The 15,603-nt window shown below is 46.6% G+C and overlaps 1 pseudogene; it reads right to left on the reverse strand.

Moving 5' to 3' along the window:
• Positions 1-335: 335 nt before the first annotated feature.
• On the reverse strand, positions 336-1,819 carry LOC112065031 (elongation factor 1-alpha 1-like; annotated as a pseudogene).
• Positions 1,820-15,603: the final 13,784 nt, after the last annotated feature.

Consider the following 15,603-nt stretch of genomic DNA (forward strand, 5'->3'; position numbering starts at 1 on the left):
GTAAAGCAAAGAGGTAAGGTGAACTGAAGGCTCCCTGCTAGCTCTGACGTTGCTCAAAAACTGCTGCTTAGACTTTTTATTTTTTTTTTCTCATTAAACTTTTTTAATGGGTCTCAAATTCTGTGACAGATTTTTCGTCAAGTTGTTTCCATTAAAAAGTACCGATTTTAAAAACTAATACCTTAAAACTGCCACACACAAAACAAATGGTCCACAAAACATTCTCCTCTCCTTCTGAAGGTTTTACTGTGCACTGTTATCATTAACCAGTCTTTTGCTATTAAACTTAAATGGCCAATTGAGACAAACTGTCCTGAGACCATTCTCCTACCACTGATTAAGACTGGGGTGGCAGGTATTGGGGATAATATTCATTTAGCCTTCTGAGCTTTCTGGGCAGATTTGGTGACCTTGCCAGCTCCAGCTGCCTTTTGTCCACTGCTTTGATGACACCCACAGCAACCGTCTGTCTCATGTCACGAACAGCAAAATGGCCCAGAGGAGGATAGTCAGAGAAGCTCTCAATACACATGGGTTTGCCAGGAACCATATCAACAATGACAGCATCATCAGATTTCAAGAATTTGGGGCCAGCTTCCAGCTTTTTCCCAGAACGATGATCAATCTTCTCCTTCAGCTCAGCAGACTTGCAAGCAATGTGAGCTGTGTGACAATCCAGCACAGGTGCATATCCAGCACTGCTTTGGCCTGGATGGTTCAAGATAATCACCTGAGCTGTGAAGCCAGCTGCTTCCGTCGGTGGGTCATTTTTGCTGTCACCAGCCACATTGCCACAGTGAACATCTTTGACAGACACATTCTTGACATTGAAGCCCACACTGTCCCCAGGAAGGGCTTCACTCAAAGCTTCATGGTGCATTTCAACAGACTTCTCCAGTTATCACACTGACTGGGGCAAAGGTGACCACCATGCCAGGATTGAGAACACCAGTCTCCACTCAACCCACAGGGACAGTGCCAATACCACCAATTTTGTAGATGTCCTGGAGGGGCAAACGCTAGGGCTTGTCAGTTGGGCGAGTTGGTAGCAGGATGCAATCCAGAGCTTCAAGCAGTGTGGTTCCACTGGCATTGCCATCTTTACGGGTGACTTTCCACCCCTTGAGCCACAGCATGTTAGCACTTGGCTCCAGCGTGTTGTCACCATTCCAGCCAGAAATTGGCACAAATGCTACTGTGTCGGGGTTGTAGCCAATTTTCTTAGTGGAGGCGCTGACTTCCTTAACAATTTCCTCGTATCTCTTCTGGCTGTAGGGTGGCTCAGTGGAATCCATTTTGTTAACTCCAACAATTAGTTGTTTCACACCCAGAGTGTAGACCAGAAGGGCATGCTCACGGGTCTGCCCATTCTTGGAAATACCGGCTTCAAATTCACCAACACCAGCAGCAACAATCAGGACAGCACAATCAGCCTGGGATGTGCCTGTAATCACATTTTTGATGAAGCCTCTGTGTCCTGGGACATCAATGATGGTCACATAGTACTTGCTGGTCTCGAATTTCCATAGGGAGATATCAATGGTGATACCACGCTCACATTCATCTTTCAATTTGTCCAAGACCCAGGCATACTTGAAGGAGCCCTTTCCTAACTCAGCAGCCTCCTTCTCGAACTTTTCAATGGTTCTCTTGTCGATCCCACCACATTGGTAGATCAGATGGCCAGTAGTGGTAGACTTCCCCGAATCTACGTGTCCAATGACAACGATGTTGATGTGGGTCTTCTCCTTTCCCATTTTTGCTTAGGTTTAGTGGTGGTTTTCACGACACCTGTGTCCTGGAGGCAAACCCATTGTGAAAAAGCTGCTAAGCCTTATTTTGTCCTCGGGCATTTGGGATACTGCCCTGACCCTGACCCCTCTAATAGGCCATCTAGTTGTTACACCAAGATTTCAGTCTGCCCAGGTCAGCTTGGGGTTGGACCTTCTTATCTGAATGTCCATAGCATCTTCCTTTCCTTTCCTTTCCTTTCCTTTCTGGAGCAAATTGATTTATGCATCTTACTCTGACTCAACCTCTCTCTAAAGGTATTCACATTTTGAAAGGCAGTTACCTTGAGAGGTGTAGCCTTATACAAGGACTTGGGTGGTAGTGTTGGAATATCCGTCTGTGACTTATCCCTTCACTTCTAAGCCCAATAATTCTTCACTCCCATCTTAATAGGCTTACAGTATTATTTTGAGGACATAATAAGATATTCCCTATTTTCAAGATTGATTCACTCAACAAATGTTTATTGAGTACATATTATGTGCCAGGCATTGTTCTAGGCGCTAGAGATATAGTGGAGAGCAGAGTGACTAAATCACTCACCTTGTGGATAGTAGAAAAACTAGACAGCAAACAAAATAAGTAAGCTGTGTGGTATACTAGATAGTGTTAAGTACTAAGGAGAAGAATAAAGTAGGCAAGGGGCACAGGAAGGGCGGGGGATGGAGTTACAATTTTAGATTAGGTAGCTAGGGAAGGTCTCACTAAGAAGGTGACATTTGAAACAAGATGAAGGAACTGAGTAAGGCAAAGGGCATGTGCAAAAGTCCTGAGGTAGGAGCAGCCTGGAATGTTGAACCATGAGGAGGCCAATGTGGCTGGAATGCAGTTCAGGCTTAGTCATTACTAAGTGGGAATGGGGGTCAGAGCATATAAGCCATAGGTCATCAGGACATTGGTTGTTGATTTAAATGAGACAAGAAGCCATTGGAGGGTTTGATCAGTGGGGTGATGTAATCCAATTTAGTGTCGCTGTGTTGAGAATGTCCACAGAGGGACAAGAATGAAAGATGAAAGATTAGCTAGGAGGCTCCTGCAACCCTCCAGCAGAGGGGATAGTGCCTGTTCCTGGGTGGGGACCTGTACCAGGGTGGTAGCAACTAGGATTGAATCTGGCTGTATTTTAAAGTAGAGCTGAGGGGGTTTGTTGATGACTCAGACGTGTGGTGTGCGAGAAAGAGGAATCAAACATGCCCCAAGATTTTTGGTCAGGTCAACTGGAAGAGTGGAGTTACCGCTTTCTGAGATGGGGTTGGCTGTGTAAGGAACAGACGTGGGGGCCATAACAGGAGCTTGGTTGTGGACACGTGAAGTCTGAGATGCTTTTTTGGGCACCCTGTTAGACACTGAACACGAGAAATGCCAAGGCAGTTGAATATTCATACCTGTGGTTCAGAGGAGAGGACCAAACTGGAGATGCAAGTGAAGTCATTAGCATTTCAGTGATGTTAAATGTCATGAGATTAGATGAGATTACTCAGGGAGTGAGGGTAGAGAGTACAGACTGGAGGCCCCGAGGACTGAGCCCTGGGACTATACATGTATAGAGGTTGGAAAGGAGAAACTCGAGGGGGACTGCGGAAACTGAGCACAGAGAGCAAGATCCACTTGAGCATTCAGAACCATTAGGCAGCAGAGCTGGGGCTGGAGCCCACGTCTTCAGGGTCAGGGTTCAGAACTCTTTCCACGCATCCAAAGCACCTTCTCTCTCACGGCACCAACTTACTCCCTGAATTGGAATCCTGTCCATGTCCCCTGCGTCCCCTGTTGTTTCCTCAGGTCTGAGCAGGACGTGGATTTGTATCTTGTTTTGTTTTGTTTTGTATGTTTAAAGTATTTCGTAATGATGAAATACACCGAAATAAAAAGACTTAATGGGAGGCCTAGACCATCAATATGGATTTGGGCCTTGGACAGGCAAACTCAGAGCAAAGGGAGCTGTTGTCGGAATTGTTTAAAGGAAGGATTCTGTCGTCTGGGATCCTGTTGGCAAGTCTAGGCCACATGGGAGAGTTTAGTGGGAGTGGATTAAATAAGCTGGAGAGTCCCAGGAGATGGGCAAGATGGAATAATGTCACAGGATAAACAGCTGAATGGGAGGTGAGGGTCCTCACCTTTAAAACAGGTCAGCATCATCTAAGACCTTGCGCCTGGACTGCACGTACGCTGTACCCTTTGGATTCCCGGGGCGTGCTCTGTTTGGTGCTGGCCTGTTACTTTGCAGAGACTTCCGCTGGGACTGGAGGATGTTGGAGGGTAAGGTATGTTCTCAACCACACTAATCTGTTCATCATCCTGCACGCTCGCCGTGGGCAACATCCAGGCCCGACACATCTTCCCCTGTCTTAACACTGTCTTGTCCTAACACCCCACTTCTCAGAGAGGCCTCCCTAGGAGCCTTTGCCTAAATATTAGCAGGGTGCCGGCTCTTTTTCCTGTGATCAGAAGCTCACTGCTGGGAATTGAGCCTGTGTTTTTGCATACAAAAGACATTTTCCTTATCTTCTTGAAAAAAGGCCAACACATACCAGACGCAGGAGGTGGTCACAAAGGCCCTGTTTGTCTCTTTCCCTCAAGTTCAGAGAATGCCCTGGCTTCCTTTCTGGAGAGAGCACTGGTGCCAGAAAGTCCAGGGACCTGAAAACAGTTACTGCCTTCAGGTTTTGGTCCCTGCCCTTTTCCCCCTCTACTCTCTACTAATTCACCCTCAGATGTGAACAGAGATTTGAGTCTCTTCAAAGTGGCTCTTCTTGGCCCAGCCCTAGGTTCTCAGAGCCCCTGGAAGCCGATTCCTATCCTCCCTCTCCTCGGGCCTTCCCTTGTTCGGGACCAGAGGGTGCCTCACTTGTTGTTGGGAAGCCATATTGAGTCTCCCTTACCTTTAGGCTCTTCTCCCACAGTTTACTCTCTGCACTAAAGCCTGATTTGAAAGGTAAAGTTCATCACGTCTCTCCTTGGTCTAAAACCCTCAAATGTCTCCCCATTCCCAAAACCACGCTGAGCATCCCAGGTCAGTACTTCCTGATGCTGTTCTTTTTTCTCCCAATTTCTCTGGCTCTCCAGGGACACCAAGTCACTCAGTTTCCCCCAAACACCCTATCATAACCCTGCTTTCTCACATGCTATAGCCCATGCCTGGGATGCTTTCCCCTTCTTCAGTTTACCACTGCAAAGTAAAAGAGCACTGTTCTTGCCAGCAAGACACTAATGCAGAAATGTCTTAGCGACGCTGAGTCACAGAAAACTCCTGGATCTAGGGCTAGAGCAGCAGGGTGTCTGCCTCTCCTCCGCCTCTCACAGAAGCATGACCTGGGTCAAAAAACCCAAGCTTGGGAAATAAAGGCTCCCAGCATTCTTCAGGGGTCACACATGAACAGGACAGCCTGGAAACGTGCATCTCAAACTGGCTGCACATTAGAATCACCTGGGGGAATTTTAACTACCACCCCCAAAGCCCCCAGTGCTCAGCCTTACTCCAGACTGATTATATCTGAGTCTCTGAAGGGTGTGAACCAGACATCAGTATTTCTTTTTTTTGTTTGTTTTTAAATGTAATTCTAAGTACATTTTATTAATTAATTAATTAATTTTGGCTGTGTTGGGTCTTCGTTTCTGTGCGAGAGCTTTCTCTAGTTGTGGCAAGCGGGGGCCACTCTTCACCGCGGTGCGCGGGCCTCTCACTGTTGCGGCCTCTCTTGTTGCAGAGCACAGGCTCTGGACGCGCAGGCTCAGTAGTTGTGGCTCACGGGCCTAGTTGCTCCGCGGCATGTGGGATCCTTCCAGACCAGGGCTCAAACCCGTGTCCCCTGCATTGGCAGGCAGATTCTCAACCACTGCGCCACCAGGGAAGCCCCAGTATTTCTTTAAGGTGGTTAAAAAATTTTAAACTGGGAGTTTCCTGTGTGCTGCCTAGTTCAAGAACCACTGGTATAGAACCAGTGGAGCGACAGCCTGGGCTCCAGAGTCCATCAGAACTGGTTTCAAATCCCAGTGTCCCTAATCTCCTAGCTGCAAGATCTTAGGTCACATTGTTTTAAATACAGACTTTTAATTTTAGAATACTTTTAGATTTTTAGAAGAGTTGTGAAGATGGTAGAGAAAGTTCCCATATACGCTTCACCAGTTTCCCCTGTTTTTAACATCCCATGTTAGTATGGTGCATTTGTCACAATTAATAAACCAGATTGATATATTATTCTTAACTATTCAGATTTCCTTAGTTTTTACCTAATGTCCTTTTTCTGTCCCAGGATGTCATCTGAAGATGTCTTCTTAGGCTCTGTATTAGTTTCCATAAAGGGCTGCCATAACAAAGCACCTTAAACTGGGTGGCTTAAAACAACAGAAATGTATTATCTCACAGTTGGCAGGGTTATGCTCTCTCTGCAACCTGTAGGGGATAATCCTTCCTTGTCTGTTCCTAGCTTCTGCTAGTTTGCTGAAACTAGCATTTCTTGGCATTCCTTGGTTTGCCGCTGTGGGATTTCAATCTCAGCCCCCATTGTCACATTGTGTTCTGCCCTCATGTGTCTGGTTCTCTGTGTCTCATCTTCTCTTAAGGACACCAGTCGTCACCTACTCCAGTATGACCTTGTTTTAACTAATTACATCTGCAAGGCCCCTATTTCCAAATAAGGTCCTGTTTGGAGGTACTGAGGGTTAGGACCTCAGCATATCTTTTGAGGGATACAGTTCAACCTGTTACAGGTTCCTCTTGGCTGAGACAGTTTCTCAGACTTTCTTTGTTTTTGATGATCTCCAAAGTTCTGAGGAGTGTTGGTCAAGTATTGTGTAAAATATCCCACAATTGGGAGTTTTCTGATATGTTTCTCAGGATCAGAGTGGGCTTATGAGATCTGGGGAGGTAGAACACAGAGGTACAGCAACATTTTCATCACAGCATATCAAGGTCACAAACCATCAGTGTGACTCATCTCTGTTGATATCAACTGTGCTCATGTGGCTGAGGCAACGTTTTGTCAGGTTTCTTCTCTATAAAGTGGCTCTCCCCTCACCCCATTTCCATATTGTACTCTTTAGAAAGAGGTCACTATATGCAGCCCACACTTAAGGGATGGGGAGTTATGTTCCACCTCCTTTATGGCAAAGTACTTACATAAATTATTTTTTATTCTCCTCTATTTTTTTATTCAACTATTTATTCATATAAGTATATATTTACGGGTATTTATTTTATACTTTGAGTTATAATCCAATAATATTTTGCTGCTCAAATTATACCAGCTTTTACCATTGGAGCTCTTCCTGTTGGTTCCTGTGTCACACACCCCCATCATTGTGTGACTTACTTAATTTCTGGTACCAGATACTTTTGTATCATCTTGTATATTTCCCGCCCTGGAATCAGCCATGTCTTCAAGGAGACCTTATTTCTTTTCTTGGAGAATAGTATTAGAAACAAAAATCTGGACAGTACGTGTGGTCATTGCTACTGGGGTGTTGTTGTGTTTAGGTAGAGCCACATTTTTAACCTCACCGTGCTTCAGTTTGCTCAGCTGTAAAATGGGGATAATAATAGTACTTTTGTCATAGGTTATTATGAGGACTAAATTAGAGAATTGTGTAAGAGCTTAGTGTGGTCTCAATCATATGGTAAGTACTCAGAAGTATTTTAGTGATTATTTCCCATAGACCTTTTCATTTTGAGCTAATTTAGTTTCCAAAGTTCTTTCCTATATGCTAATTCATCTGATTCAACAACCCTCAGACAGGGGTAGGGCAAAGATTTTTCTGCCAGTTTATCGATGGAGAAATTAAGTGGATAAAGAAGTCAACATATGCTTGCATTAGAACCTAAGTCTCTTGATTTCATGTCCCATACTAGACCCAGATTGGCCACTGTCTCTGCTGCATGAGGGGTATAGATTTTCCTTCCACGATTGTTGCCTACCTTTACTTGAAGGACTTCTTAGTGTTGCTGATTCTTTGATTCCTGCCACTTGGGAATAAGGTTAACTCATGGCAGAAGGAAAGTACATACTCCAATTCAGAACAGGCCACTCATAGACCTGGTGCCATATTTTCTGAACCAAACAATTGAACACATGATCCGAAAAAAACTGTTTTTTCTATTCTAGGTGTGGGTGACAATCAAGAAATACAATTTAGATATTGAAAGATTGGCATCCTGGGATATTTTGATAACTTACAGGAAGACTAGAACAAGGTATTTAATCAGAACTGACCTGAAAAGCCTAAGAAGTGCTTTTGTACCAATAATTTGCTCTTCCCATCAATCTCTCTCTCTCTCTTCATGGTTTAGGGATCCTAATTGGAAACAGAGAAATGCTGATAAACGAAAACACAACTCACCAGAACTATCAGTACGTGAAAAACATACAAGCCAAACAGGATGCTTTGACTCAATACAGATGTTTATTGGAAGTAATGTGTAGTTACAGCTACACATGTAGAGCAACGGCTTCTGTTTCTAATGAAATCGGGCATGATCATTATTGCTGATAACAACATTCATGGTACGGAATCATAGCTTTAGATATGCTAAGTATATTCTGGGAAGTGCATTTTGGTTGTATAGAAGAGACCTTTCTAAGAGCACGTTTTGAGGTTGAAATTGGCTATATTTGGAGGTAGTGAGTTTCCCATCTTTAGATATGTTCAACAACGAGGTCATGGAGTTAGACAATATGGTCCTAACAGACACTCCAACCCTCTGCTTCTATGACTCTGTGAGACATTTGGTTTTCTTGGACCTTAGCATCAGTGCGGGGGCTGGTATATCCAGTAAATGTTTGTAGATCAAGGGTAAGCCCAAGTCCAGCAGCACATGTAGACATCCCTTAGAATCAGGATGAAACTGCAATTGGGGGAATAAACAGGATAAACTGGGTCCAGCCAGAAGTCAGTATTTGTACACAAATTCTGAGGCTGCTTCAAGTCTCAGAGTTGTCCGATTTTAAGGAGAAAGTTACTTTTTAGATGTTGGCTCTGATCCCGGAGTCAGAGCACTGGTCTGCTGGACATGTCCTTTTTGTGAGGGAAGAGAGTGTAATCTGAGGAAAGCCTGAGTGGACATGGACTCTTGTTGTCCTTCTACCTGGAAGGCCTCCCTCTCTCTTACCTGTGGAAATGCTCACCCTCTTCAAGGCTCAGCTCCAACACCATCTCCTCTGGGATGTCTCCCTGATGCCCCCTCCTCCAATGTCTCCATACTAGAATGGCCTTTCTTTCACCTCTGTGCTGTTCTGACACATAGCACTTGGTGGGGTTCATTCTGTTCATGATAGACACTTGTGTATGTGTCAGCTCTTCCTGTAGGAGCTCCTGGAAGGTATGAATCATGTTCCCCTCATCTTGGTGGTCCACATAGCAGTCAGCATAACCTGGCACATGGGGGCACCCAGGCAGTGCTGTGAAATTGGAAGGCATGGTGTTTGGAATGCCTTAGGGTAGTTCCAACACTTTGCATTGCAATTCTTCTCTGGTGTCTGAAATAGAGCTCCAGTTTGCTTGACAAACGTCTGGTGAGATTGAGTATGATTGCCCTCTTCCATTTACAGAATAAATAGCAGGGCACAGAGAGGTAGAATGACTTGCTCAGAGAATCAAAAGCAGGCTGTGAATTGCCATCCCTGAGTGGTGAGCTTAGGGCTTAGTGTCCATAAGTTCTCATTCCTCAGTATCATCTTCTTTCAGCAAGAGACCCTGAATGAATCCAGCAGCTGCAGTGCAGGTCGAGAAATGAAAGCTCCCATGAAGACCAATTTTGATAGAACAGAAGCCAGGGACTTGGGGCTTCTGATCCCTTGAAGGGCTTAAATCTCAGAGCTCTGGAGGGGAGGAGGTCCCTGGAAGCTTCCTGAGAGAGGAGGTGGCTCTTGGAGAGGAGAGGCATTCTACTTGGGAAGCACTTATGACCCTGCAGGGCTGGGGTGTTCCGGGTGAGGAACAGTGGTGACGAACCAGGGGAATGGTGGCTTGGGGTCAGCTGTGGACACAGGGAGGGAGAGTGCAGGGGCCTGAGTCTAGCCTCCCAGGGCCTACCTTGTGCAACTCAGGTTCCCAGGAAGAAAAGGAGGCTGGTGCCTAGAGCAGAGGCTCTGCTTAGGAATAAGGAAAGGCCTCTTGGCTAGCACTTCACCAGGGCTACGTCCTTGGGAACTTGGGTGTGGTGCACAGGGGTGGGTGTTGCAGTAGCAGCAGTGTTTGGTCTGCAACAAAGCTCTATCGAACCTAAGGCAATTTTTGCCTTTTGGTTATTTTGGCTTTAACTCATCTCTTCAGGGAGAAATGGCTTCATTGGATCCTAGATTGTCAGAGCTGGGAGGGTCCTTTGGGATGAGGGGAAGGGAGTTGCATAGAGTCACAGGGAGCTGCGGGCAGAGTCGGTTCTAGAACCTGGTGTCTGACTTCCTAATTCACCATTCCCAGTCTCCCTACCCTGTGAGAGTGCCTGCTTCTCTCAGGCACTCTCACAGTTTGGTATCCAGCTCATGGTCATAAGTGCATCACTCTGGGACATGCCATAGACTAAGAACATTGTCTCTTTTACCTTTTTATGGGGAGGGGTGGGGATTGGGGTTGGGAAATGCATGGTAGCAAAGAAGCATGGAGCATTCGGGGACAGGTGAAGGAGATGGTCAAGGTTGAGGGGAGCAGTGCACACTGGTCAGCCCTAAGGCCCAGCCAGGATTTGTAAGAGAATGTAATGTGCCTGGTAGACACACCGGCCCTCTGCTAAGTCATATTTATTGAGCACTTAGTTTGTGCCTCCACTGTGCTACGTGCTATATGTTATATTAACTAAATTTGATCCTCATCAGGCTTTTATGAGGTAGGTAATAAGGTATGCCATTTCCATAATACGGACAAAGAAACTGAGGCTCAAAGAGGTGAAGTCACCTGCCCAGTGTTTCAAAGCTAGTAGGTGATACAACCTGGATTCTGACCACCCTGCTACTCTGCTTCTTTAAAGAGAGTGAGAAGGGGGCTGAGATGCCCCCTTTATTGGCCAGTAAGAGATGGGCCGAATGAGGTGCGTGTAGGGCAAGGGGCATCTTGCATCAGATAACTATCCTCTGCTGCTGACTGACCATGGACAGGTGAGGAAGAAGGTGAGGAACCGAATTCAATTCCTCATCCTGGTGACCCTCTGTATCCAGTCCTTGTTGTGGAAGGTGTAGGAATACACTCCGTATCGGTCCTTCTTTCCGCAGTCCACACCCCAGGACACCGTGCCCACTAGGTACCATTGGCCTCTCTCTATATCCAAGGTCACCATGGGCCCTCCAGAGTCACCCACACAGGCATCCTTCCCGCCTAGAGGAAGAAGTGAGGCAGGTTAAAGTGTCTCCTTCCCTAGCCCCAAATCCCGAGAAGCCTCCTTCTCGCCACAACTGCCTTGTAGTTCAGAGAATCGGGCACCAGGGGGCGCAGTAGACCATTGGACCCAGACCTGGACTCTGAGCTGTTGTAGGTCAGACATCCTCAGACCTCAGTGATTTTAGAAAGTGCAGGTTAGGACTCTCTCATTTCATAAGGGAAAAGCTGGGCTGGGAGAAGGGAATTATGGAAATTCCTTACTTAGCCCCCTTCTCTCCAGTGCAGCTTCCTCAGTGGAATCCTTCCTCTCCTGACCGTCCTCCCTCTCCCCCGCCTCGCTCCTCCCTGTCCGACGCTGCTCAACCTGCCAGCTCCAAGGTCTCCAGTCCTTCCACTGCCGGGCTCGGCTCCCCTCCCTGGCTGGTGGTGCCCTGTTGTACGCCGGCCTCTTGACTTACCTTCCTTCTCCCCAGCACAGATCATGTCTCTGGTCACTTTCTTCTTCAGTGGGGTATAGGCCTCCTGGCAGATGCGGTGGTCAACGATTGGGATTTCGATCTGGAACACAAGGCCACTGTTGGTCCCCACCCCTGGCTGAGGAGCCCTGCTGCTCTGACACCCCTAGAGCTGACTCATCCCCATCCCCTTCCTGGATGAGCCTGGGTCTGCCTTAGACCTGGCCTCACAAACTACCTATGGTCCAGGTAAAGGAACACTGAATGCAGAATCAGGAGATCCATGTTCTGGTACAGTCTTAGTCATGAACTTGCTGTGTGACCTTGCACAGGTCATTTGCCCTTTCTGGGCCTCAGTTTTCTCATCTGTAAAATGGAGATAATAATACTTGCCTAGCACATGCATTATCTCAAATATGGCAGTGTATGCAAAACCTATGGGCAGTCTTCTTTTCCTCACTCTTACCATTATTGGTTGTGGGACCTGGGGCACGTAGCCTTCATCACTGTTTTCTCAGATCTCTGAGACTCTGTTTCCTTATCTGAATAATGGGAGTCACAATATTTGGCATACCAATAGCATAGAGTTGTTGGGCAAAGAGGAGATGAATGAGCAGATATTCTGTAAACTACAAACACTGCATATATAGTAGGTGGTGTAGGGTTAGTGAGGCTCACCTTGCAGCAAGCATTCACTTACGTTCTCCCCCACCACACTGTGAGCTTCCAGACACTCGGTCTGTATGTTGTCCATTTCTATCTCACATAGCTTGGAACATGGTCAGTACTCAGGAAATGTTATTTTGAATTGAGGTGATACATTGATACATAAAGTAAGGTATTGTGATTATTATTGCCCTTGATTCAGCTTGGGGGTAAACGTTGGAATGGATGTCTAGAATAAAAAGAGGAAACATATGAGTTTCATTCAGCCAAACCAAGAACTGAATGGGTCACACTCCCCGCAAAAGCACAACTCCTGTTGGCCCTTGCTGGGAGGGGACCAGAGGCATTCAGTTCTCTTTGGGGCCATGGCCGTCCCAGAGAAGTGGGGAGAGGAAGTCAGGCAGGGTGGTCGTGAGCACGTGTCCTCAGCAAACTGTTGAGTGCCTGACTGACCTCTATCTATCGCTCATGCATCATTTAAGTGTCACTTCCTCTGGGAAGCCCTTCTGTACCCCTAAGACAAGGTCAGAGCCCCTGCTGTACAACCTGGAGCATCCTGCACCTCTTCCTCATTCCATTGATCACATTGATAACTACTTTCTGTCTATCTCACTTGACTGTAAGCCCAAGGAGGCCAGGGGCCAGATCTGTCCTCCTACCTCCCAGCATACCTAGTAGTTAATACGATGTCTGGTACACGGGAGGCACCGAATAAACACTCTAGAGTTAATGATTGAAGGGGTAAATTGTTGTTGCCAATCCAGAATTTTAAAGTACGCTAAAATAATGCATGTTGAAGGGTTTAGAGACTAGCTGTGGCAGTCGTAGAACCTGGTAATGTCCGAGCCAGGCAGCTCCTGGAGGACATCTAGTGTTACCCCTGACTTTGCAGCTTGAGATACTACACTGCGGTCTGGAGAGGCAAGATGACTCGTTTAAGATCTTGCAGCAGGTTACTAGGAGCCAGGACTTGGAGCCACGGCTCCTTACTCCTGGTTCAGTGTTCTTTTCTGATACGACAAGAATGCAAACTTCTAAATGCAACAGTCAAGTTCATTGCTGCAAGGACTGCAGCTCTCAAGGCCCATTCCTTGGCCCATTCTTGGTTACTCTGTTATGTGAATCTTCATGATGTATATAGATGGATCACCTTTGGGGGAGTCCAAGCCGGCTGTTTTCTGGAAGAATTTCCATAAATTGAGACTTTAATAAGCTACAGAAACATTAAGCAATGTTTAGAGACTAGAGCCCTATGACACGTAGAACAAACAGATCAAACTAGTTGGGATTCAGTCTCATTTAACTTTGAAGGTGAGTTTGGGCCCCTGGTACCTCTCTCACCCACCCCCTGCCGAAGCCTCTAACCCCCTAAGGGGCACTGTGGTGCAGAAAGGTCCAATGTAGGGCAGAGGTGTCACCCTCTGAAGGGTATAGATTGAACGTCACCTCCATCAGGGTCTCCGGGAACCTTTGCAAGAACTGCTTCCCCCAGCCACTGACGATGACCATGGCCCCTGGAGGAGAGAAGACACAGTGAGAGCAGAGAGGCTGTCTGTGGGGTTTTCTGAGGGTGACATCTTGCAGCCCCATCATCCTCTGCCTGTGGAGGAAGGGCTGAGTTTGCCCCCTCAGAGAATGGCAGCATGGTGTGGGCGGGGGGAAGGCTGCTGGGTTGGAGGTTACCCACGACAGAGGTTTAGGCATTTGTTTCTATGAGACGTTAGCTGGTTTATTTGTTTAGTTGCCTGTTCTCTCCCACTCCCAACTAGCTTGGAACCTAGACTCCATGAGAGCAGTAATCTCATATATCTTATTCAGCGCTGTATCTCCATGCCTACAGCAGTGCTGACACATAGTAGATGCTCAATCAATAACTGAATAAATACAAAGTCCAGCTTAGCCCACAATACGCTATGTTCCCTCCTCTTCTGAGCCTCAGTTTCTCCATCTGTAAAATGAAGAGGCTGGACCTGGTATTCTCTAAAACCCCTCCCAGCTCTGATATTCTAGAAGTCTATGAAGTTGGCAGATCTCGAGGCAGTGTAGAAATGGGTTGAGCACTGATAGAACACTTATCTCTTCATTTGTAAAAGAGCCTGGATACTGAAAACAACATTGGGCTTTAAGTTGGAAGATCTGAATTCTATCCCCAGATCTACTTCTTACAAGCTGAATTTTGGGTAAGTCACTGTACCTTGCTGAGTCTGTTTCCTCATCTGGAAAATGGGACTACAGTACCACCTCACAAGGCTTTTATAAGTAGTACATAAATTAATTCATGTAAATCAAGTGGCACATGGTAGGTGCACGGCATCTGATGCATCAGAGCCATACCTGTGCCTTTCCTGTTGGCTTGCTTCCCCTGAATACTTCTCAGATTCCATTCAGCCATTTTAAAAAATAACTTCTTTGACCCAAAGGAGGTTATCTGTGACATGGCACCACTGAATTTAGAACAGGATGAAACAAAAGCCAACTGCCCTGGGTTGGACTCTCACTCTATGTTGAATAAGTTTGATTATTATTTCATTTAAACATCACAACCACCCATGGGATATTATCCCCAGTGTAGAGGGAAGGGGCTTGAGGTTCGGCAACTTCCTCAAGGTCACCCAACTAGGAAATGGCAGCATGGGGATTTGAGCCCGTGCTGGTGATTAAGCTATTGTCTCTCAGCTCCAAACGTACCCTTCTAGGCTCTGCTTTGTGATGCTGCAAATGAGACTCTGAAATGGCAGATCTGCTTTGTCAGGGGCGTTCCTGAAAATGGGGGGCATTTCCAGGAAGGCTTGCCATTCCTGTTGGCATCACCCTAGCCATGGTTCCTCACCCCAGCAGTGGCGGTTGGTTCCAGCTGTTCTCCCTAGCACCATCAGCACAGGGCCTCTTTGGCAGCGTCTGAGTTCCTGCTTCACGGGCCCCTGTCAAGCTTCTGGGTTCTATATTTCCAACTTCTTCTCTTTGTTCCTCCAGCCCCAGGAGTTGTGGTTTCTTCCTGCAAGTGCTATCTCTATTATCTCAGCATCCCCCTTTACTTCTCCGGTCCTCCAATACCCTATATTAAATTCTCTCTGATATAATAACTGGTCTGGTTTCTGTTTTCCTATCTGGACCCTGACTGATATAGTGTTTGCAGTACTGATCGAGCCTGCCTGTTTACCTTGGAACCAGTTTTGACTCAGCTGTTTTAGGGGAGGCAGCTGAGGAATCACACAGACATGGTCAGCTGGCTCAGTTGGCACCAGAGCCCGACCAATGCTGGAGAAGAAGGCTCTATGGAGGCACCAGGTGCTCTGCAGAGGTGGAATCACAGGTGGGGGTGGTACCTTCCTGCGGTGGCCCCTGGGGCAGACAGATGGGCATCACAAAGTCATTCAGCACCGGGCTC

Source organism: Physeter macrocephalus, chromosome 1 (genome assembly GCF_002837175.3).
Source record: "Physeter macrocephalus isolate SW-GA chromosome 1, ASM283717v5, whole genome shotgun sequence".
NCBI classification, from domain to species: domain Eukaryota; kingdom Metazoa; phylum Chordata; class Mammalia; order Artiodactyla; family Physeteridae; genus Physeter; species Physeter macrocephalus.